The 26,001-nt window shown below is 36.8% G+C and overlaps 1 pseudogene; it reads left to right on the forward strand.

Moving 5' to 3' along the window:
• The first annotated feature begins 16,723 nt into the window (after positions 1-16,723).
• Positions 16,724-26,001, forward strand: part of LOC131919829 (tubulin alpha chain-like) — an 84,934-nt pseudogene continuing 75,656 nt past the window's right edge.

The raw sequence follows: 26,001 nt of genomic DNA on the forward strand, positions 1-26,001 counted from the left end.
TGAATCATAATAAACATGTAGATGTGTTAGTATTTAAAGAAATGCTTCTTTTTCTCGCCACAAAAATATTTTGTGTAAAGCTGATAGTAAAGATAGATGGTGATATCTTTGTCCCTTAAACTTGCATAATAACTGTAATGGTATCAATAGTAAATGCACATCGTTTGGGGAAGAATATAATTTCAGCATTCCCAATTCTATAGAAAGTATCAAAATCAAGCTCTCCCCAGATACTCCCAGTACATAGATAATGTTCATTAGCAACTGACAACTAAAGCCAGATCATAAACGTATATTCATAGCCTATTTTATTCCATGAAGAAGTAAGAAGGAATGTAATCCAAAGCAATCAATGACAGGAGAAAAAGCATTATTTGCCATTAATGAAATTTTTCTTGAAAACTGTTTAACAGGACAGTAAGAAAAAGGAGACTTGGGAGCTCAAATATAGCTAATTGCAAGACAAAGACTAACAGTGGGCATGAACTTCTTTGATAGAAATGCATAAAGATTTTTAAATCACAGCTTAAAATGGTTGAAGTTCAAAATGCATATGTTATCTCTCTCACATGTGCAAACACACACACATATACAGAGAGAAAAAGATAGAGAGACAGAGAGAGAGAGAGAGAGAGAGAGAGAGAGAGAGAGTACATTAAAATAATCATCTAACTCAAAATTCAGCATGAAATTCTTCATAATAGTAGATGTACGTTCTAAAAGTATTTTGTCAAAATAATAAAAACTCCCATACTATGATACAAAAAGTTAAAAACACAACAATAGTGGTATTTGCTTAGAACACTGCAATTTAGCACATGGGCAGCCCTGTGTTTACTTGCTAGTTACATAGCTTACAACGCAGTGAGAGCCTCTGGTATAAGCCTGTGAGAATTGTGGCAGTTCTATGCTTAGACTGGCATATTAGTTTCCTTTTACTAACGTGACAATCTACAAGATTTTAGTGGTTTAAGAAAATGCAAAATTTCTTATCTCAAAGTTTTGTATGTAGACTGGAATTCTGGCACAGACTTCACCAAAGTTAAATTATGGTGTTAGGGCTCTTCCTGTAGGAAGTTCAATGGAACACTTCATTTCCTGAGATTTTCCAACTTCCACTTGGTTCATCATGGTTCCATTCTTTCATCTTTCAGCCCAACAGCATTAGTCTTTATGACCATTTTTTCTGTATATATATTTTCCATATTACGTATGTATTTTATATATTACATATACACATATATTTTTCTTATCCTTTTCCCCTTCACTCTTCCATTTAACAACCCAACCTGGTAATTCAGGTGAAACACTAAACTCTGAAAATGAGTGCTGTCTTCAGAAGATCAACAAAGCTGTGTATGCAACCTCCCTGACCTTCATGCATCTGTGGAATGAAAACCCAGCAATGAAGCCTGTGCTTTATCCAGTACTCTCAGTACAGCACTGTAAACCATTTATATCAAATTATGTAGGAATTGTATCTATCTCATGCACATTAGAGCTGTCAAAGGAAATACTGCAGTGTTTGAACACCATATGCACAGTGTATAAAGTTCTCCCTAAAAAAATATAGGTTTACCCCAAAATTTAGACAGTTGGGAATGAAAAGGAAATGTTAATATTTGCTACCTAAGTAAAAGGGAAATTATAACACTTTTCTCAGCTCCTTAAGTTTAAGAAAGACGGCTGCAAATAATTCTGAAGAGCATAGAGTTTAATGGAATTACAAAGATAACTACATTTTCTACAACTCATTTTAAAAATGCAGGAAGGCCCTCACAGCACTTCATTACCTTTGAACATACCTCTTTAAAATTGTCGGTACTAACACCACCAATACAAGCCAGCAAGCACAGGACCATAAAACATGAAAGAGGGTCAATAAATTTGATAAAAGAAAAAACAAATCTAAACTAATACACAGGAAAAAAAAAACTTTTAGAAATTGACTTTTTCCCCTAGAATATTAACAGGGGTCCTTGAAACTTAATGTAAGACACAGTTTAAAAAAAAAAACCATAAAATTTTAATGTCCAAATCCCCAAATATTAAAATTCTTAGTGTTCAGTTGGAACCTCCAACTTGCCCCTGCAAGATCCAGGAAGTCCCATTCCTGTCTCTCTCTCCAAAGCCCACCCATTCAGAGAGCCTCTGAACAACGAAAGACACCCAAAAGCCTAGTTCTACATTGTTGGTTGTTACCACAGCTTCCTCCCCTGAAGTTGCCAGCCACCCAATTCTCCACCTAAAGTGTTCAGCTTTGGACCATAGTTGGGCACAAATCCAGTTTGTAGAGGCATGTGATCCTCCTGAGCCTACAACCTCTATGATCCCCCTGCTTTTGTTCGGGCATGGGGCTTCTCTGGCCTTGATTTCTAGGACTGGAGAACCCACCCAGGAGTTGCTTTGCTGAAATCAGCCTGTCAGACTTTTTCAGTTCTGCTTGATCTGTCTCACTCCTGCATCGGTGGGGAAACCTACTGGGGTAGGGAGCAGAAAACCTACTACTCAGTGTCTAAACACCTGGATTGTATCTTGTGTTGCCCTGTTTGGTTGTTATCTCTTGAAGGCCTGCTCTTCTTTGAAGAGGAAATGAAGGGGGAGTGGATCTTGGGGAAGAAGCAGGGTTTGAGTGGCTGGGAGAAGTAAGGAGAGGGGAAACTGGTAGGGATGTATTGCATGAGAAAGAATTAATTTTCAATAAAAATTGGAGAATGAAAAGATTTAAAAAGGGGAAAATAATAATTTTCCTTTACTAAAATCTAACTACTGATACCAGCAGCCCTTGTGGAAAAGAAAGTCTATAAAATGGAGGAAAGCTAAATTCTGAGGAGACTGAGATGACATAATAGCACAATGAAAGCTCCCTTTGCAACTTCCTTTCCCCTTGCATTAGGATTCCTTTAAGCTAATGGAATGCTTGAAGATTCTTACAGTGTAAAGCTGCATTTTGTGGACGAGGCGCCTGAGGTTGGGGACCAGTTAGGAACCACTGATGCTTAAGGCAGGATAAAAAGACCCCATGGGGAATGTTTTTTTTTTCTAATGTCCAGTATCTTTTCTTCCCACTCTGTCTTATACTTGAAAATGGTAGAATGGATGAGTGGGTGTCTCTTGGCACCCTTCTGTACCACAGAAGAACATTTAGCTAGAAATGAAATCACTGGCGAATTTTAAAAAGAAAACATCTTCTTAGGAAGGCAAATGTGAACATATTATCTGCAAAGTCATGACTGCCACAACAAAACCAATAGTAATGCAGCTATTGACCCTGATGCAAGATTTCAAAGTAAAATCATTAGTTGTGAACTTTGGCAGGCTATTATTTACTACCTCCATGCAACTGCTCTATCTAGTCTTGTAATAGAGATGTTTTTAAATTTTGAAATGTCTTATAAGAGTTTTTAGGGAGGGTCTTTAATATTATTTTTATTTCCTCTTATTATTTTTTGTAAATTTCTTGTAACCATTTGAAATTATGAAAAGTTTTAGAAAGTGATGTTATGTATTTGACCTTCTTGTCATTTTACTTTTAATAATAATTTTATTTACATTAACATATAATTACACCATTTCTCCTCTCCCCTTCCTCCTTGCAAGCCCATCCATGACTCCCCCCTTACTCTCTCTCAAATCCATGACGTCTTTTTCTTTGATTATTATTGCCTCAAATATTTATAAATATGTAGCTACAGAAATACAACTTACTGAGTCCCTGTAGTGGTGCTTGTATGTATATGATTCTAGGACTGACTTGTTATCACATAACCAGCTAGGAGGCTCAGCCCTTGTACAGAATAATTCTCATTACCTCAACATTCATAAGTTGCTTATAGTTCTTTGTCTATGGGTGGGGCCACTTGAGATTTCCCTCTTGTACTTTTATGTGTCTATTAGTGTTCTCATTATCTGTGTCTTGTTTAAGAAGTCATATTGTTGTGGAATTGGGTGTGCACCTTCCCTGTCATTTCTAAGAGGCTCAAGTTATTTCTCTACATGGGTGTAATATGTAGAATTTTAGAAGCTTCTAATGTGTTGCATCATTTCTTCTTTTTCTTTTCTTTTTTTTTTAGAAATTCAACCCTTTAAAACATTTACAATGTTGAGTTCATGTAGGAGCATTATGTATACATGTGGATATATATATATATATATATATATATATATATATATATATATAAAACAAATTAAGAGGTTCAGTGTTTGAACATCTGCATTTGTGGAAACAAAATTGCTTAAAATTTTGGTATTGGAGCTGCTTCATATACAGTGGCAAGCCAGCTTACTATGGTATTTCAAATGACTCGCTTATAAATATGGTAAACAATTACCAATGGCATAGATATTCATTTACATGTTTCAATTTAAATATATTTCTTTGATAGTTATGACCAAAATACTACACCCATGCAAATTTCTAAAACTAAATGCTTATTCTTTGAATGGGAATGTCATTCTGTATGCTGTGAATATGTGTTACTCTGATTGGTTGATAGATAAAGCTGTTTGGCCACTGGTGAGGTAGAATAAGGTTAGGCGGGACATTCTAACTAGAGAGAGAGAGGAAGGAGAAAGATCAGAGGAGATGCTGCTAGCCACCACCAGGAGAACCAAGATGTAAAGTACTGATAACCCACAAGCCATGTGGCAAAGTATAGATTTATAGAAATGGGTTAATTTAAGATATAAGAGATAGCTAGCAAAAAAGTCTGTCATGGCCATAGTTTAAAAATAATATAAGCCTCTGTATGTTTACTTGCATCTGAGTGGCTGCAGGACCAGGAGGTTCACAGGAATTTTATAAGTTACTGTGGGACCTTGGTGCTGGGCAAGCACAGGAAAACTTCTGATTACAATTCTTACAAACATGCATTATTATTTTTCTATATTATTGAGTAAAGTAGGAAGTACTTTGTTGTGTTTTTGCATGCTTCTCAAATGAAATCCCCTTTAGAAGATGAATAGATGTCTTCTAAATAATTTTAAATAGAAGGTGAGGGGGGCCGGAGGGGGGAGAACAAGGGAATCCGTGGCTGATATGTAGAACTGAATTGTATTGCAAAATAAAAATTAAAATTAAAAAAAATCCCAAAGACAACACACACAAAAAAAATTTAAATAATTTATTCCACAATTTTGATGTTAGTTTTGCTCTTTGGGAATTTAAAACTCTATTAATCTTAGAAATTAGACATTTTGGCATTTCCAGACTTCAGAGTTAATTACAACATCCAGACTGTGTCTTTTGTACACTTCAAAGGCCACAAAGAGTAATCAGTAATGTGTGTTTAGTTAATGCTTTTAAAGAATGTTTGCTAACAAAACTTATAAGTATTTTCTCCTATTTTAATCATACCTTCTATCAGACTCCAAGGAATAGTTAAATTCTGATATGTTTTAACATCCCCAACGATACAAAATCCTAAATTTTTATCCTTCAAATTTCTGTGTGCTTCCCTTTGGAGGACATTTGTTAGCATCTAGACACACTCTCTAATGATGTTTGTGCAGCAGGAAGTTTTGGAAAGAGTAAACACTATTAAGTGCTGGAGTAGACTTATTTACTGTTGAAGACAATAAGTATCTCTCTCACTGGAAGAGATGTACATGCTCAATTTACTATTATCCATGTGGATGAAATCAGGCTTCCTAAACCATTGTGTTCTCCTGTGTCATAACAGATTGCATGTTTTCCTAACAGTCATATTTCTGTGGGAACTGTCGTTCAAGCTAATAGTCCAACAATGTCAGTGTGGCTACAGCCATTGCTATAAGTAGTAAATCTTCTTAGTATTTTAATGACACTTTATATTTTGCTTTGTTATGTCTCTGTTAATATTGATACTAGTCTATTTTAGGATTGCACATGCAAACCAAAATAGAAATCAAATATGATTCCATTAAGCAAAAAAACATTTCTTTGCTTTCATTTTACTTTTCCTGAAAGCAATACATTTTGCTATGGAAAAATAAAAAATAGCAGATAAGCAAATGGCAATATAAATTTAAATTATCCCATAAGCATATCTCTTAGAAACAACTCCAGTTAAGAATTTCATAAACTTATTTCTGTGAGTTTTCAATAGAAATATATTGAATATTAATTATCTGCTTACAAACCAAATTTTTATTTACCCATATATCACAACCATTCCAAATATCAATTAAGCAGATGAAATAAATTTTATTAAAACATTACTGTTTACTTAAGATATACTTATATTTACAGTTTTACATATATATTAAAGTACTATCCTGGTTGGTTTATTTGTCAACTTGAAACAAGCTAGATTTATCTGGGTAGAAGAAACTTGACTGACAAAATTTCTCTACCAGATTGTCTGTGGGCAAGTCTGTAGTGCATTTTCTTGATTACTGATTGATGTGGGTAGGTCCACCCCACAGTGGGTGTATCCACCCCTGGTCAGGTAATCCTGAGTTGTATAAAAAAGCAAGCCAAGTAAGCCATGAGGAACAAAAGAGTAAGTAGTGTTTTTCTGTGGCTTCTGCTTCAGCTCCTGCCTCTAGATTCCTGACTTGAGTTCTTGCAATGACTCCTTACGGGGATGTCATGTGACATTGGAGCTGTAAAATGAAATAAACCCTTTCTTCCCTAAGTTACAATTGGTTATGGAAATAGGAATCTAACTATGATGGGTGTTCTTCCACCATGTTTTGATATTGTAATTAAGTATATGGTGAACCTCTCTTTTGAGTTAATGAAATATATTGCCTGTTCATGAAAATCTAAGCTCCAGATTTCAGAATTTGCTTAAAAAATAATAACGATGTGTTTATGATCATTGTCAATACTTTCTTTGCAAATAACTCAGCAGTTCATCTTGGACATACAGGAAGAAGAATCTACTTTAGTCTCTAAGGACTACAATTTCTATGAAACTGGTTATCAAAAAAATAGCAGCAACGTGAAACTTTGAATGTAATGGATTAACATTCTATGTCTTGATTTAATCTAGTGAAAAGAAGGAATGTTATGACCACTAGAATCTGGTCTTGTACAAATAAATAGATATGGGTTTTCTGTCTCTGAATGCAACTAATGTTACAGAATATTAACCTCAAAAACTGGCCACATATGTGATCATTTGTCCATGATGAACCAAGACCAAGCAAGACCACTCTTCAATGCCTAAACACAGACAAAAATTTTAACACTGTCCAAATCAAAAAAGGACCCAAATATTCCCTCAGTGCTATGTAGTATGAGGGACACTGTTTCTTGACCAATTAAAGTTTTGGACCCATTCTGCATAAGATTGGCATAACTAATCATAGAAATACTCCCACTTCCTGACAGCATGCCACCAGGAAAAAGTAGTCCTGCCTCATTAAATTCTCCCTAATATCACCCAATCAGGATAATAAGCCTAAATCCTATCACTCTGCTTAATTGCCTCTTACTGAGACACCCCACAGTTCCCCATAATGTGAGTTCATCCTCATTACAGTGAGTCATAATCTCAAATTGGTCAACCACAGTTGTATTCCTGGAGATCTTTGGTTGGAAAACATTGACATTTAAAATATTTGGAATAATTTCTGAAACTTTACACTTTTAAAAACATGAGCCATTAGTATTTTAGGAGAAGTTTCATTGGAAGATAAGATCCACAGGTCTTAGACCTTAAAGAGCTGTTATTTTGGATATATACCAGATTTCTTAAATCTACACTTTTGTTACCTGCAATGTGATGCATAGTAATGCTTTACTGCAGAACAATTAGTATTATTAGATGAGCAAATTAGATGAGTAACTCATTAAGCTTAATGACCCTTCTGTATCTTTCTGTTTATTCTATACATCCTATATAGCATTTCTAAAATGGTATGTGAAACCTCATCAGAACAATATATTTTCTTTGGCTCTTTCATAGGTGCCTACATTAATGAGAAACAAAGACATAAACATTTACAATAACTGAGCACATATTCACTTTTTATTTCTACACAAAGACAAAATTATATTTTTACATATGTAGATAGGTTTAAATATTTTTAAAGTGGTAAAATTTTAGTATTAATGATTAATGGTTATTTGTGTGTAACTCTGGCCATGGAGTTTGGGAAAGAAGATTGTAAATAGCATGTCTTTAAAGAACTGCTAAGAAGTGTCTAAACAAGAAAAAAAATAGATTAATTATTTGTAATATATTAATGAATCAGAGCAACGAGACCAGGTGTGCAAGAAATCAAGCATTCTATATTTTATGTGATGATATTTAACTTTGTAAATTTATTCCAACAATCTTCTAGTAGGAAAGAAAAATAACTTAAGCATTTCCTGATGGATCTTCTTCCTCTTCCTGCAGTTCATCAGAAAACTGCTTAGGGAACTTAGGACAAAAACCAACTTAGCTGAAGGATTGCTAAGCCAAAGCCCCGGGGTCAGGTGTTAGATATCTCCTTATGAATTGAGATAGGAGGCCCCAGAGGCTCCAAGATGATGCAAGCTCTAACTACTCTTTTTGAATGCATGCCAGAACTAGTTGATAAGACCCTAGTGCTGATGACATGGGGCGCTTGGATTGCAAGTATAGAGAAATTAAGTTGGAACTGAACTGGAGCTTTCCCCTTGCTGGATCCTTTGCATGGTGGTAGAAAGTGTGGGATAGGCTGCGGGGAAAACTGGCATCAAAACCTTACCCAGCTGTGAACCCTCCAGCCAATAGTGCCAACAAGCCTGGGAAGATGTGCCCATTAGTGCAGTGGTGGCATGACTTTTCTGTATGCAATGAATTGCTCTCTGAGTGGATTACATGCCTACTTTGCAGCAGGAAACTGATACTTGTTACTATAAACCAGGTCAAAAGCATACATAACATACATACATACATACATACATACGTACATACATGCATACATACAGAGAGAGAGAGGGAGAGGGAGAGAGAGAGAGAGAGAGAGAGAGAGAGAGAGAGAGAGAGAGAGAGAGAGAAGCAATTACAGAAAAAGGTGATGCATTTGAAAAAGAGCCAGATAGTTTACAGCAGAGGAACTGGATGGAGAAAAGGAAGAAGGAAAATGACTTGATTTTATTTTAATTTCAAAGAAAACTTAAAATTAAAAAAAAAAGAAAGGAATGAAAGTTGACTGCATTTTAGGATCTAAAGGGAACTCAATGTTGTTGTTCACCTAAATTATCATGGCACCAAAATATATTCTAAATATATTGATTTATACCCATAGATAAAGGCTTCTCATACATTTAGTAAAAAAAAAAATGCCTCTTTGTTTAATAAATGACAATAGTATGGAAACTCACAGCTACTCAAGGTGCTGAGAATAAGTGACAGTTGAGTACTCAGCCATCAAAAACAAAAACAAAAAAAATTATGTATACAAGCCACTTTAAGGCTAGGAGATCACCCTTGAAATAGGCAGAATGATAGAATCAAAACGCATGGTTTGGGAGGGGAGTTGATTAGCCCCAGCACTGATCCTACTACTATTATTTTGCTAAGTGGACATAATATCAAACTGGCTTTTAAATTCAGGTCTCTCTAATTATACACTGTTTGTTTGGGTTTTTTTAGTCTGGTTTGGTTTGTATGTGTGTGTGTGTGTGTGTGTGTGTGTGTGTGTGTGTGTGTGTAGAGGATGCTGTGCTGGTTAACCCAGAAACTCAAACTGGTTGAAGTGCAGAAAATAAGTATCTGTGCAGTGCTCACTGACAAATGGGACAAGCTATATTACAACACTTGCCAGAGATGATACTGGTGTAAGCAATGCCTTTAGGACATGACAAGACCACTGCACTCATAAACTCCCAGAAGCTGTGATTGCCTAATCAAAACCTGTAGAAGATCAAGCCAGTCAACATCCTAGAACAGAATGAGAAAGTGGTCCATATTACCCCTCCCAATTGAGGAGCTATGAAGAATTGGGGAAGGAAGAATCAGTTTTCATTAAGGATATGACTCCTGACAAGTTGAACACGTTCCAATTGATGGCCTTACATTCAGAAATATATGGCCAAAACAAACTGGAGTCCATGTTTATTAAATTAAAAACAGGAAAAGAGAAGAAAACATAAATTTGAAAGTAAAGAGTAAGTAACAGGAATGGGTCTGAAAGGAGTTAAGGGGGAGAGTTGAGGTGAATGGGATCAAAATGCACTGTATGAAATTTTTCAAAGATTTAGTGAAAGTGTTTATTTAAGAATAAAAATAATCAGAAGATGAGGGAAGGGCTGTGAAAGGCTGTCTTCTGGGTCTGTCACAGCCAATGCAGTCATTTCCTCATACCAGCTGTAGCTCTGCAGTGAACCACCCAAGCCTGGGCCTATCAACAGTCAGTTGTGGATTAGTGAAGAGCTTGGGGAGCTCTGTTCCTCCCCACCAAATTATCTAGTACTGATGGAATCTATAGACTACCCAAGGTTCTCTTAGGTGCAAATGAAGAAACTACCAGGCTACAGTGGACAGTTCCAAACCCATGGTCACACATATGATACCGGTTAAACACTATGGGTCTTGAAAAAATAAAAATAAATACCAAAACCAATAACAAAAGTAATAAAGTCCTGGATATTGGAAAAGAAATTGTATGAAGGATAAGGAGCAGGGTATGGATGTGGGAGCAAGATTAAGAGAGTGACTGATTATATGTATAGCTAAATGAACATAATATATGTATGAAATTGTTAAACTCAATGAATATTTAAAAAAAATAAATCAGGGACAAATGGCCAAACGAATGGAAACACATGAACTATGAACCAATGGCTGAGGGGTCACCAACTGGATCAGGCCCTCTGAATGGGTAAGACAGTTGATTGGCTTGATCTGTTTGGGAGGCATCCAGGCAGTGGGACCAGGTCCTGTGCTCATTGCATGAGTTGGCTGTTTGTAACCTGGGGCCTATGCAGGGTTGCTTGGCTCGGCCTGGAAGGAGGGGACTGGACCTGCCTGGACTGAGTCTACCAGGTTGATCTCAGTCCTCGGGGGAGGCTTTGCCCTGGAGGAGGTGGGAATGGGCAGTGGGCTGGGGGGAAGGTGAGGGGGGCCGGAGAGGGGAGAACAGGGCAATCTGTGGCTGATATGTAGAACTGAATTGTATTGCAAAATAAAAATTAAAAAAATAAAATAAAATAAGGCCAGGCATGGTGGTGCATGCCTTTAATCCCAGCACTGGGGAGGCAGAGACACATGAATGTCTGTGAGTTCAAGGCCAGCCTGGCACAGGGCCAGTTCCAGGACAGTCAGGGCTACACAAAGAAACCCAGTCTTGAAAAACAAAACAAACAAACAAAATAAAAATTAAAAGATTTCCTTGGCTGAAGGAAACTTGAGATAGCCTTTTTCTCCCCTGTGTTTTGTTTGATTGAATGACTTCACCATGCCTTTCCATGAATAACTAGCTTCAAAATAGCTTGCAAATGTTATAATCCAGGAATATCTGTCTCCCAGGAATATCTGTCTCAATGATCTGAGAGCCATTTCCTTTAAAAATTAGGGAAATACCACCCTTGCCTCCTAGTCGCTACCAGAAGGTATCTGTCTACGTAGATGTGACCTAATCACAGAGGGGCGAAAAAAAATTTCAAGCTTTGTAATAACTCTGTGTGGTCAATATACCATTGGTCAATCTCTCTGTCTCTGTCTGGAAATATTTATTTACTAGTGCAGTCCATTTGAAAACCTCCCCGGCTTTTATGCTTATAGGCTATATGACTCTAAAACTGGCCATTTCTTTTTGAAAATTGCACTTCCTATCACCCTTGCTTGAGATCAGTTCAAGGCTAACTTATTTGAATGTTCTCCCTGTCAGAATTCTCTTGGGTTTGTTCTGCAAGCAACAGGGGTCGACTGACACAAAAAAAGATACTTCATGAAATGGATATCTCCAAAACACCATGAGCTTAGCACCACACTGTGTGTGAAGAGTAAACACCCAGCAACTGTAGCATAAACCTGCTGTGCTGTACCTCTGCTCAGCACAATGGTGCTCCTTTCCCTGCCAATTCTAACAACCTTGATCCTGGCCTATTCATGCCTCTGGTTTCCCTGGCAACAACCCTTCTGCTGCTGCCGCTGCAGAATCTGATGCTGCTCACTCACCTCTGTGAGTGGATCTGTTTCCTTATAGTAGCCTCTCAACGACATGTGCTTGCTCTGTGGATAAAAAAAGACATGGAGAATGTGTTTTTAGATTCTACAATGAGAGGTGAGTTCTGCCCCTAAAGCTGAGAAATTCCAGAATTATTGAAAAGTACTATAGAAGTACCTAAAGGTCCTTCTTTTTGTATTATGTAAATTCCCAGTCAAGTATTTTCTGTGTGTTCTATCCTATATCTGGGATGTCCTTTCCTAATTTTTCTGTACAAATCATGAATGTTAGATTTCCAATTTAATAATACCAGACCTGTAATATAGTGTCCATCTGCACCACACCATTATCCTTAAAATAGCTATTATCTCTCCTGGGTTCAGCAGGAATATGAATAACTAAAGGTATGGAGAAGAAAATGAATCACCCTGTACCCTGCAAAATGTCTGCTTCTGTGGATAAGCTCTGTTCAACTTCCAAAATTTTAAGGAAGTACATCACTTGTAATAAGGCTTGTCAATTGACTATTGAGCATCATAATCAGTCTCTGTTAAAATCCAGGAAGTGAATGAAGATTCATTTTGTCACAATTCTATCTTTTTATTTTTTAGATAATCATAAACAAAACATTAAATCTGCACATGCCATGTTCCCTAGACAGCAATTCCTGAAATGTGCAACATGGGTGGTCTAGTGGTGACTGTAGGCCTTTCAGGAACGCCTTTCCTTGCCTCTTTTCAAAGTTAGCACTACAGCAGGTGACTAACTTTTTATAAGCTAAAAAGCAAATACTTCCCAGTAGGAATTTGCCTCCAGTTTGTCTTTTCGTTCATGGTGTTGGGAATCTCTTATTTTCCAAACTGACTCTTGTGACACGTTATGCTATTCTTGCTGTGCAAGGCTGTCATCTCATATTCCTAGCATGCCCTTGGTAGTGATGCTAGTGGATAAAGCATTGGCTCAGCATCTCTAGCAGATTCCCTAAGGTTTCTTGGTGTCTTGTGGCTGTTAAAATGTACTGCACTTGATTCCTGTGGCAAGTTTCATTATGCTCCCTCAATCGTCTGTTCTCACACTGCTTCAGCAACTTCACCTGTTGGGAAAATGTCCTCTCTTTCAGCTAGTGATTTGCAATGATTCAGCAAATACTTCAGTCAGGCATTTTACCATCAAGATTTTATGTGCATTAATTCTTCTATTGTCGTACTATTTGCTGCAGTTCTCATTCCTTCTGTATGCTAAGGAAAATCATGTGTCAGATCCTTAGGAATCATCCAGCGTGAGAAAATTATGATAATGCATTTTGAGCGTTTGAGTTTTGAATCTTAAGCATTTTGGTACATAGGCAGATTAGTTCTTTATGTAGCTGCAGAAAACTGCCAAAAACAACAAAAAAAAAGGAGATGGGGCTTATGGATCTCTCTCTCTCTCTCTCTCTCTCTCTCTCTCTCTCTCTCTCTCTCTCTCTCTCTCTCTCTCTCCGTGTGTGTGTGTGTGTGTGTGTGTGTGTGTGTGTGTGTGTGTGTATACACATGTATGAGTACTGGAAAGCATGGTTAGTTTTAGATAAAGTAGCTTGAATTTGTGACATACTAAATTAGACCTGCTATTCAAGTTAGAAACTATTCAGTTATCTTGCAACTTATGCCAAGAACAAATACACCCATATACACAATAATTTTCTAATATGCTTTTGCATTTCTTTGCTATATTTCCAGCATGTTGCATATTTCTGTACCACAGAGATCTTTTCAAAGGCCTAACCTAGTAGTCAAATCACAATCTACTTTTCTCATGGATTCATCACTCAGTTAAACTTGTGCCCTGAATCCCTGTCACATTCTATTTTTCACAATCTGATAAGTCTTCACAGAAACTCCAAATTTTCTCCTGTTGTTGCTTCATTCAGAAAAAAAAAAATCATTCTAAGCCTGCATTTCTTCTGGTAAGTTTTAAGCTGAGCCATTTACAAATCATCTCATTCAACCCCCTCTTCAGAAAGGTCCTCAGTTTCCTAGATTTTAGTGGTCCACACTCTAAATTCCAACTGAGTGGTTTTCTGTAATACTGACATTGACTACATTTCATAGTTTTCTATTGTCTGTTTATACCAGTCTTGCTGCCTGGAGATCAGAAGCTCAAGGCCACCAGATCCCACTTCATCCTTTGTGTTCTTAATGTCAGGCAAAGGTTCTGACAGATAGAAAGTATTCCATAAACAATGGGGATATTGACTGTGGACTTGCTATTATTATATTGGCCCTGATTTTGTGAATTTCAAAATATGGTGGATTTCTTTTGTTAATATTCCACTGAAAATAATTCAAAGGGCTGAATAAAATATAAAAAGCTTCATCTAATTTACTTTTAATGAGTTTTTAAAGTACATGCATTTGTGCATGTCTGTTTGTGAGTATACAACGTATGCAGGCAGCCACAGAGGCAGAGGAGAGAATTTGATCCCCTGGATGTATGCTTATAGGTGTCTGTGAACTACTAAACATGGGTTCTTTGAACAGAACTCAGGGGTACTAAATGTTCTTAACAGTGAAGACATAACTCCAGCCCCGAAAAATGTTATATCAAATTAATTTCTCTAAATGTTCTTAACAGTGAAGTCATAACTCCAGCCCCGAAAAATGTTATATCAAATTTAATTTCTCTAATAGGTGGAAGGACAGTTGAGAAGGGAAAACAATTTTAAATAACCTGGGCTTCCTTTGTTATGTCTGAAAGTTACACACCATATCTGAGGTGAAGCCTGGAGTTTACCCAAGTTGGTGATGCTTGAAGCCTAAAGCAGTGTTTGTCCACTATAACCAAAACCTTACACTGCATCTGCTTTGTAGGAAGTGTGTGTGCAGGCAAGGGAAATTTCCCCACATCATTGCTAGACAGAGGGGAAGAAAATCACTGTGAAATGAAGCTACCTATATGGTAGGAAAACATCAAAAAGGCAAACCAATAAAGAAGGACAAAAGAATAGAGGACATAGAGCTCAGAGAATGGATATTTCTGATGAGGTAAGAAGAACTAACATAAGAAACAAAACAGACAACAGTATAAGAAATTGATCATGTTTGTATTGAACATTCTATATACCATATTAACGTATCTTAAACATACCGGTTTATTTTTGTAACCAAATTGATATTTGAATTTGAACCACTATAATTTACTAATTCAGTAGCTATTTTTTGAAGTTTTTCTGAATGCAAGGGTTTGTCCTAAGGATTAGAGTGTAGCAGTAACTAAAGCAGATTAAATTCTTAGTATGGGGCAGAAGACATAGAACTTTTAGAGTGAATGACTAGCAGAGACATCCTTTTATTCACTGACAAAGAAACATATTAAAAGTCAAGATGACATTAACATAGACCTCAATGAGGATCAAAGTCCAGACTTAAACATGAACAGTTTTACAATGGGTCATTTTTCCTTTTGTTCCAAATTCAGCTGTCTGTAGAAAAAAATGCTATATAAGAGGAGACTAACTAGAATGATGAAAATGGAGCAAAGGAGAAAAAATGAGATATAGATTCACAGATATTGTACTTAAATCTAAACAAGATACTATGTTCCTGTGAAGTCTTATCTATTAGATGATGTTTTAATTTCTAATTCCTGATTATTAATCATAAAAACAAACTCTTTACAAATGCAGTCCCTAACACAGCATTTGTATTTTTTAAAATAAAATTACATTTTCTTTTTTTTTTTCCAACATAGTATTTTTATTATTTAGGAGTTTCACATGATGCACTATGATCACATTCACTTCTCAGTTCTCCCAGGTCTGCCCCTCCACCCTTATGATCTCCCCCAAGTAAAAGAAAAAGAAGAACATATAAAAAGTAAGTCCAGTTTGTGTTACCCACATACGCGGTAAAGTATGGGCAAACTCCCAGTGGCCAGCCCCTTAAAGGAAACTGAGTCCTTTCCCATCCCTACCCTTGCCAGAGTCTTCAACTCCGAAGAGTTGCACTTCAGGATCCCTATCACAATGCTTTGTTGTTGTTGTTTTCGAGACAGGGTTTCTCTGTGTAGTTTTGGTGCCTGTCCTGGCTCTCACTCTGTAGCCCAGGCTGGCTTTAAACTCACAGAGATCTGCCTGGCTCTGCCTCCCGAGTGCTGGGATTAAAGGCATGCGCCACCACCTACTGGCCCCCTATCACAATTTTTAAGACTTCTCTTCAATGGCTTCCTGTCTAGACAGTTTTTTTTTTTGGGGGGGGGGCGTTGGGGGTCAGATTGGGGGGAGAGGTTGTCAGGGAAGCTTTCTACGCGTATCATTATCAACCGTGAGTCTGTAGTCATTGATACCACTTCAATAGAAGCTTCCTTGCCATTTACAGTCAGCAACAGCAAGGAACACAGACATCCACATGGCCTCCTGTGTCAGCACAGATCACCATGGACCTCAGCATGATCTTTGGCTGCCGCGCAAGCCAAGGACACTAATATGACCACATGGCCTTCAGTGGTAACTAGGAACACAGACATCAATATGGTCTCCTGCAGAAGCACAGACCATAAACATCCACATGGACTCCAGCAGCAACAAGGATCACAGACCTCAACATGGCCTCTACTGGTAGCATAGTCTACAGACATCCAAGTGACTTTTAGCCAGAGAGGGATCACAGACCTCAACATGGCCTACAGTGGCAGCACAGACCATAGACATCAACACAGCCCTCAGCTGCAGCATGGGCCAGGTACACCATCACGGCCCTTGGCAGCAGCACAGATCACAGGTATCAACAGGGCCTCCAGTGGCAACAAGGACCACTAGCATCAACACAGACACAACAGTACCACAGATACCCACATGGCCTCAAGTGGCAGCACAGGCCACTCACATCAACATGGCCCATGGCAGCAGCATGGTTCAGGGACATCAATATGCCCTCTGTCAGCAGCACAGGCCATGTACATTTGTATTTTAAGTAGAAACAAAGACACTAAAATATTCTTCAAAACTCCCCATAAGGGTAGTGCTCTAAAGTCTCTAGCTAACCATGGTAAACTGATTAAATGATCTCTTTGTTAGTAACACATTACCAATTAGTGATACTTTCCTCTTTCATCTTAATCATCTCAAATGGCATGCCAAATGAAGCTTTTGTTAACTTATAGAGACCCATACCAAGATAACACCTCATGTAAAAGAGAAAGTGTAGGTTATGCATTTTGAAGATATTTCCTATTTTTTGCATTTCTAGTTTTATAAAACACATGTTCTTAAGGTGTAATTGAGTGCTAAAATTTCAAAGTAGTCCTATTTACCTGCAGGTATTATCTAAAATCTATACAATTTATAATTTACCTGTCTTTATTTCTGGGAATGTCAATACTTTAAGTACAATTAAATTTTAGTTTCTTTTTCTCTATAAATAAACCAATATACTTGGATTGTCAAATCATCTTTTCTTTATAGAAATTGGTTTTCTGACAAAAATTCACAAATATAAATATGACCAAGCTTTCAAAATTGCTGAATAGAGAAATCTCTGAATATGATTCTATCATAGTTAATATCTCAATTCTATCAGTCAGATAATAGGTTAAGGAACAAAGCATTTAACCCCATTGACAAAGTGTTAATATTTCAATGTTTATCCTGAGAACTGGAGTATAACAACCACCAACATACTGTGAAAGTACAGCTTGACATGGAAATAAAGTCATATGTTCACAGTTTGGCTTTCAGAATACTCATTTCTATTTTATTGAAATCCTCATTTTGCCTCATCTGGCATGGATACAACTACTTCCATTATACAGTATGTTAACCTTCTCTCCTTTAGGGATATGAGTCTTTCATATGGAGCCTGAACCTGTTCACTCAGATTTTTTGTTCTATTATATTAAACTCTTAACATATTCCAATGTAACTTTTATTCAATTACTTTATAAGGTTCTTGATACTCAAAATGAAAATATGAGCTAGACATCACCAGTGTTTCTCCTTTTTCTCTTATTTCAGTTCGTACTTAGTGCCTGTTTGGGGGCCATACACTTTTCAGCTATAAGGGAAAAACATGCTAAATGCATAATGGTTTTAAATGTAAATACGTAATTACTACCAAAAACCTCCTGTGTAAGATAGGAAAACCCTTCACTGATTGGGCCAGGATTGTAGATTGTTCCATTCTAAGACTCAGCTCTGTGCTATCAGGGTGCCAGTGAATATCATACAACACAGGGTTCTCCTTTCCCCATATCCAATAATCTTGACTGCAAACAGTCGAAATCCAAGATCCCTCTTCTGTTCTTGATACTTACATCTTACAAAAGTTGAACATTAATTTGTGAATATAAATGATGTTCCTCTTGGAGGATATCTTTGGGGACTCCAGAGATTAGATGTCTCTGTAGTCATATCTTAGATGCTCACTGGTCCACAATGTCCCCTACTCCACAGCCCCCTTTGGATCAGTGAGCTTTTTCAGAACCTTCCTGTCCTAGCTTAATTTCTGTTGCTATACTTTAGAATGATTTCCTGGAAGTAGTTTCATTTAAAAGAAAATCATAATCATTTACTTGTGCAATAATATTTTAAGAAAAAATTCTAACCTAAAAACACTTGCATAACAACTCATTTACATAGATATCACTTGCACTATCTTAATATGTGATTAAGGGAACCTTAATATGTGATATTAACATAGAAAGCTTATGCTGTATAGACAATATAAAACACAGTAATGCATTTTCATATCGAATTGTACCAAAAGGGATGTAATCATACTTACCTTATACTATAATTGCACTAAGTTCTCATAAAACCATCGTGGTGTCCACAGATTATATATAGAAGAGAGGGTTTATTGACATATGAAATAAAGATACCATACTTTCCTTGTGTGTACATTTCAATATTAGACTGTGTTTAATAAGTTTGAAAAAGTTATGAGAGGTACACATCCAATCACTTTTGAATCCCTACTAGAAGCATATCACTAAGAGGTAACTTCACCATACCTGGATGATGACAACACACAACAAATAAGAGATAAAGTATGGAAAATAGTATGAACATATTGAGTACATAAAATGTTCTAACAACTATTTCATAACCTCCAAAATCAATCAAAATAGCACCCAACTCGAAGATATTTTCTATTTAAATTAGTTATCTAATGTTATAGTCTTTTAAATTTATATTACATAAATGTAGGATATTATTATAGATATGGTATCCAAAAATATTTGTGCCATATTCTACATTATGTGAAACATATGATATATAAAACATGTTTATGAAACTGGCATTCAAAAGTTAAAATGTCAAATTTGTCATATTACATCAAATAATGGAAAATAATTATATCTGGAATAAGTAACTCAGTTCAATTTAAGAAATATTTCTAACAGAGAAATGATTTCTCCATTTTTGTGCTCCTTAATTAACATGGCTGACATATCCAATCCTAATATGAAATAACATTATGATAGGCTCTTCAGGAATTCAAAAGCCTGTTTCATTATTTCTCTCATTCCTGGACATATTTGTTAACATAAGCACAATTAGAGGCAGAGAAAACTTGAAGCATGACAAGTAAATGGTTGAAAATATTCAGTGAAAGATTAAGGTTTTATCTTTGTAGGACTTGGTAATTTATTGTCTGTTTAATTGAAGATTATTTCAAAGTCTGTTTAATGAATACAAAATTATTTCATTTTCTCCTGTGATGAGAAACTTATACTAACTCTTACAATATGTTCAGAGTCATCTTCTTTTATTTCAAGGACATTTTTGACATCTCTACAATTCGTTTTTTATTGTAATTTCATGCTGGTAAAGTATGAAGGATTGTCTGTGTCAATAATTGTCTATTCAGGCTCCAAGACAAAGCTTTAATAATCAAGTCCAATACATCTTATTTTAACTGAGAATACCAGTGTAGTTTTAATTAATATTTTTATTTAAATATAATAATATTACTCCCCCCTTTTCCCTTTTTTCTCCTCTAGTCCCTCCTATGTACCCACCTTGTTCTCTCTAATAATGTTTAATTGTTGAAGCATTATTTGTTTCCTTTGTAAGATATAAGAAAAGTATCCTCTATGTTTAACAACATTTATTATTAATTACTCTTCAGAACTGTAGATTTACAAAGGAAATTATCATATCATATAGACATATTTACTCTGCTTTGTAAAATTCTGCAGCTAGATGCAAACTGATTATTTTAGTGGCAGAAGACAAAACTGTACCATCCTTACCTGTAAGTACAGAAACAATAAAAGATTTATTTCTCAAATGTTATTACTATTTAGTCCAGAATTTTATTAACATCAAAGATATCATCCTTCTAACTAAGAAGAGAATCTTTTGATGTTCTAGAATATTTTAAAAATCATGTACATGCCCAGAAGACTTCAGCCAAGCAGGCTCAGGCCACACAAGCCAGAACAAGTGAGTGACCTGCCTGCCAGCAGAATTGTACTTCTCCCTGGATTCTGTCTTCCAGGACTCTTCCCCAGGCCAACACCATCCCAGATCCTCCCTGGCTCTGCTGCTGTTGGGCCCCCACCTCTGTTCCCAGTGGACTTCCACTACTGAGGCACAAAACACACCTGCCAGAACTGGTTAGTGACTGCCTGCCATAATAACTGCACCCCTCCCTGGATTCTGCCCCCAGTGACCCTTCACCAAGCCCATGCAATTGTACCTAGTTCCCAGCCACGTGTATGGACCCTACCCCCTACCCTAGAAGACTTCCACCAAGCAGGCCTGGCCAAAAAACCAAAAACTGTTACTGATTCAATGGAACCCCTATCAATATTCCAATAAAATTCTTTATAGACCTTGAAAGAATAATACTTAACTTCATATGGGACAACAAAAAAAAAAAAAAAAAAAAAAAAAAAAAAAAAAAAAACAAACAAACAAAAAAAACCAGAATAACCAAAACAATTCTTTACAATAAAGCAACTTCTGGAGGTATCATCAACCCTGATCTCAAGCTCTGCTTTAGAGTTATAGCAATAATAAACAGCTTGGTGTTGGCATAAAAACAGACACATTGATCAATGGAATTAAATCAAAGACTCAGACATATATCCACACACCTATGGACACTTGATATTTGACAAAGAAGCCAAAATAATGCAATGGAGAAAAGACAGTATCTTCAACACATGGTACTGGCATAAGTGGATGTTGGCATGTAGAAGAATACAAATAGGCCCATATCTACTGCCCTGAACAAAATCAAGTCCAAGCGGATCAAAGACCTCAACATAAATCTAGTTACACTGAACCTGATAGAAGAGAAAGTGAGAAATAGCCTTGAATGCATTGGCATAGGAGACTAATTCCTGAATATAACACCAGTAGTACAGACACTGAGATCAACAATTAATAAATGGCATCTCATGAAACTGAAAAGCTTCTCTAAGGCAAAGAACACTGTCAATAGGACAAAACTGCAGCCTACAGAATGGGAAAAGATCACCAACCCCACATCTGACAGAGGGCTGATCTCCAAAATATATAAAGAACTCAAGAAACTATATGTCAAAAATTACAATCCAATTAAAAAAATAGGGTACAGACCTAAACAGAGAATTCTCAACTAAAGAATCTCAAATTGCAGAGAAACACAAATAAATGTTCAACATCCTCGAGCCATCAGAGAAGTGCAAATCAAATGACTCTAAGATTCCACCTTAACACCTGTCAGAATGGCTAAGATCAAAACACAAATGACAGCTTATGCTGCTGGAAAGGATGTAGAGCAAGGGGAACACTCCTCCATTGCTGGTGGGATTGCAAATGTACACAGCCACTTTGGAAATCAATATGGCAGTTCTCAGAAAATTCCAAATTCATCTACCTCAAGACCCAGCTATACCACTCTTGACCATATACCCAAGGATGCTCAATTGTACCACAAGGACACTTGCTCAACTATAGCTCATAGCAGCTTTATTTGTAATAGCTAGAACCGGAAACACACTAGATGCTCCTCAACCAAGAAATGGATAATGAAAATATGGTACATTTATACAATGGAATATTACTGAGCTGTTAAAAACAATGACATCAAGAAATTTGAAAGCATTCATCCTGAGTGAGGTAACCCAGACCCAGAAAGACAAACATGGTATGTACCCCTCATAAGTGGATAGTAACTATAAATGATAATGATGTTACAATCCACAGCCGCAGAGAGGATAGATAACAAGGACAACCCAAAGAGGGAGGCACAGATCTCACTGGGAAGGGTAATAAGAGATCTCCTGGATGGACTGGGGGCAATTGGGCATAAGAACTTGAGGGATCAGGTTGGGGACGTGGTTGGTGGAGGAGAATTCTGAAAGAGATGACTGGAAAGGGGGGTTGAGGTCAGGTAGAAACATAATACAAGGGAAATTTCTATGAATCGACAAGGATGACCCCAGATAAGACTCCTAGCAATAGTGGATATGTAGCCTAAACTGGACACTTGATGATCAGATTGATGACTACCCCAATTGTCATCAGAGAGGCTTCATTTAATAACTGATGGAAACACATGCAGATTCCCACAGCCAATCATTAGGCCAAGTTCAGGGAATCCTGCTGAGGAGAGGGAGGAAGGATTGCAGGAGCCAAAGGGGTCAAAGACATCACAAGAAAACCCATAGAACCAATTTATCTGGGCTCATAGGGGCTCACAAAGACTGAACCAACAACCAGGGAACCTTCATGGAACCGACCTAAGCCCTCTACATATATGTGACAGTTGTGTAGCTTGGACTATTTGTGGGACTCCTAACAGTAGGAGCAGAGACTGTCCCTAATGCTTTGGCTGGCTCTTGGGAACCTATTCCTCATACTAGATTGCCTTGCCTAGTCTAAATACAAGAGAAGGTGCTTAGTCTTACTGCAATTTAATACGCCATGCTTTGTTGATACCCATGGGAAGCCTGCTGCTTTCTGAACAGAAACAGAGGAGTAAATTGAGTGAAGAGAGGTGTGTGAAGGGGAGGTGGGGAGAGGGAATGGGAGAAGAGGAGGGAGGGGAAACTGCAGTTAGGGTGTAAAATAAATTAAATAAAAAATATGTACATAAATTAATACTTCTATGATGAATACATGTTACTCACATAAAAAGATTTAACCGAAAAATAACTACACATAGAAACTTAAGTCAAAACTAATGAAAACTTGTTTTTTGTTTTTTGTTTTTTTACTATCAGAGCAAATGATTCTTATGTAAATGGTGCACTTAGTTTTCGTGAGATCTTTAAACTTGCCACTTTTCTTTTAGTTCTATGTTATTTTAATTTTTTTATTTTCCTATTGGTCTATATTCACTGTATATGTTACTGGGTTACATAGGATATTTTCCCATAACTATATAATGCACTTTGAGCCTATTTCCCAATACACACCCTTAACAACATCTTTTCCCTCGCTTGCCTTCTGTTAGTCCCTTTGTTCCCTTCTACTTTACTTTCATGTGTTCACACTTGATCTCATGTGTTTATATAAAATCCAGGGCTGCAAATGAGACTAAACATGGTATTTTCCTTTCTGAGAATCACTTAATTTACCTAATATGATTATCTCCAACTGCATCCATTTTACTGAAAACAATGTAACTTCAGTTTGCTTTATAATTGAAAAATACTCCAATTTTGTTATGTAAACTTAATTTTCTTTTATATGTTACCGGACACCTAGGTGGTTTTTGTAAGTTAGTTATTGTGAACAGTACTGTAATAAATATTGATGTGAAAATATCTCTGTGATAGGTTCAATATCAAGAGACATCAGAGAAATGAAATTAAAGATACAGTGAGACTCCATCTCACTCCAGTCAGAATGGCAGATATTTAGACAACAATACCAAATGCTCATGAGAATGGGGAAAGGGAAAAGTTTTACACACTGTTGGTGGGAGTGTAAACTAGTCAAGCCATTGAAGAAATCAGTAAAAATAGAACTACTTTTCTACTTGGCTGTACCATGTTTTGTCACTTTTTCTTTCTTTTATTGAAAAATAGGTTTTTTTTCCTCTCACATAATATATCCTGTTTATCACTTCCTTTACCCCTACTCCTCCAAGTTCCTCCATACCTCCCTTCCCATCCTGATCCACTCTGTTGCTGTCTCTCATTAGAAAAAAATGGCATTTAATAGATAATAATAAAATAAAATAAGATAAAGCAAAAAAAAAAAAAAACTCACGCTGGAGTTAGATAAAACAAACAGAAAGAAAAGAGCCCATAAGAAGGCACAAGAATCAGAGACCTCTTTCTTCACACACTCAATAATCCCATAAAAACATTAAACTGGAAGCCTTAACATATATACAAAGGGCCTGATGCAGACCCATGCAGGACCTGTGCATGCTGCCTCAGTCTCTGAGTTCATATGAACTTTGATCATGTTGATTTAGAGGACCTTTGTTTGCTTGGTGTCCTTCATCCCCTGTGGCTCAAACAAACTTTCCATCTCACCTTTCATGGCATTTCCTGAGCTCTTAGGGGAGAGATTTAAGAGAGACATCCTATTTAGGTCTGAGTGTTCCAAGGTCTCTTACTCTGCTTAATGTCTGGTTGTGGGTCTGTATTTGTTGCCATCTGCTGCAGGGAGGGAGCTTCTCTGAGGATGACTGAACAATGTACCAATCTAGGAGTGTAGCAGAATGTCATTAGGAATCATTTTATTGCTACATTTGTTTTTAGGACAGTGAGATTTGGTTTTATCCACTGATCCTGTACTATCTAGTCTCAGGTTCTTGGTCACTTGAGCAGTATCTGCTATGGGTTACATCTCACGGAGTGTTCTTAAGTCCAATCAGATATCGGTTGGTTACTCCCATAAGCTCTGTGCCACCATTGCACTAGTATATCCTACAGGCAGGAATCCATTGTAGGTGACAGGATTTGTGGCTGGTGTGGTGTTTATTCTGTCTTTTAGCAGAGTGCAAAGTACCTTTTTATACTAAAGATTCTTGCACATAGGGGTGATGGCTCTATGTAGGGACTAGGTTGATTTCTTCATGCTCAATGAGTTTTGTAAGGATTTCTTCAGGAAAAGTACCTTGCTATCAGTTTATAGAGAGCAATGTATAGTCTTGGCAATAGCCTGGGGTTGAAGATTGTTGTTTGAGAATTCTCTTTGGACCCTTTTTGCCAACAGCTCAATTAGATGGAACCCAATCCTGGTACTGAAATCTTCATTTGGTAACAGGAATTGGAAAGTTGGGGCTCTGTCTCCCTCATTATTTGGTGATTTCATTTAGATTACCTTAATATATGTACATATTTTTGAAATCTTCTACTGTATTTGGTTCACATACTAACTTTCAAATGGCCCCTAATTTTAGCTCTCTCTCCCATATTCCCTCTTTTGTCAGCCTGCCTCTCCCCTTTCCAATTTGATCTTCAGTTCCAGCTGCCCCCATGCATTTGTAATTCTTTATTCTATTTCTCTTTCTTAAGGAGATCTTGTTACTTTTTAAACACTAAAAACCTCCTATCAATTTTGGATAAAGTGTTGAAGGAAAAACAAAATGACTAATACAATGATGTTACCCGGATTACTTTAAAAAAACAAACAAACAAACTTGTCCTTGAGATTATGATTTAATTAAAAACTTTTCTTGCTTTCCTTTCCTCTCTCCAAACCCACCTGTATACCTCTTCTCACTTTCCTTCAGATTCATGGTCTTTTTTTTTAATTGCATACATATATGTATATACATTTACATTCCTAAACATTGCATGTTCAGTCCATACTATGCTACTTTTACGTATGCTTTCAGGGCTGACTGGCACTGAACAACCCATTGCTATGTTCTTCCTCAGCGAAGATCACCTCTCTTGTTCTAGCTTTCCTCAGTTGCCTACAGTTCTTGGTGTAGGGTTCAGGCCTCATGCTTTTCTCTGTACAATTTGACATCTCCATTGATATTGTCTTTATTC

The sequence above is a fragment of the Peromyscus eremicus genome, chromosome 9 (genome assembly GCF_949786415.1).
Source record: "Peromyscus eremicus chromosome 9, PerEre_H2_v1, whole genome shotgun sequence".
Classification (NCBI taxonomy): Eukaryota; Metazoa; Chordata; class Mammalia; order Rodentia; family Cricetidae; genus Peromyscus; species Peromyscus eremicus.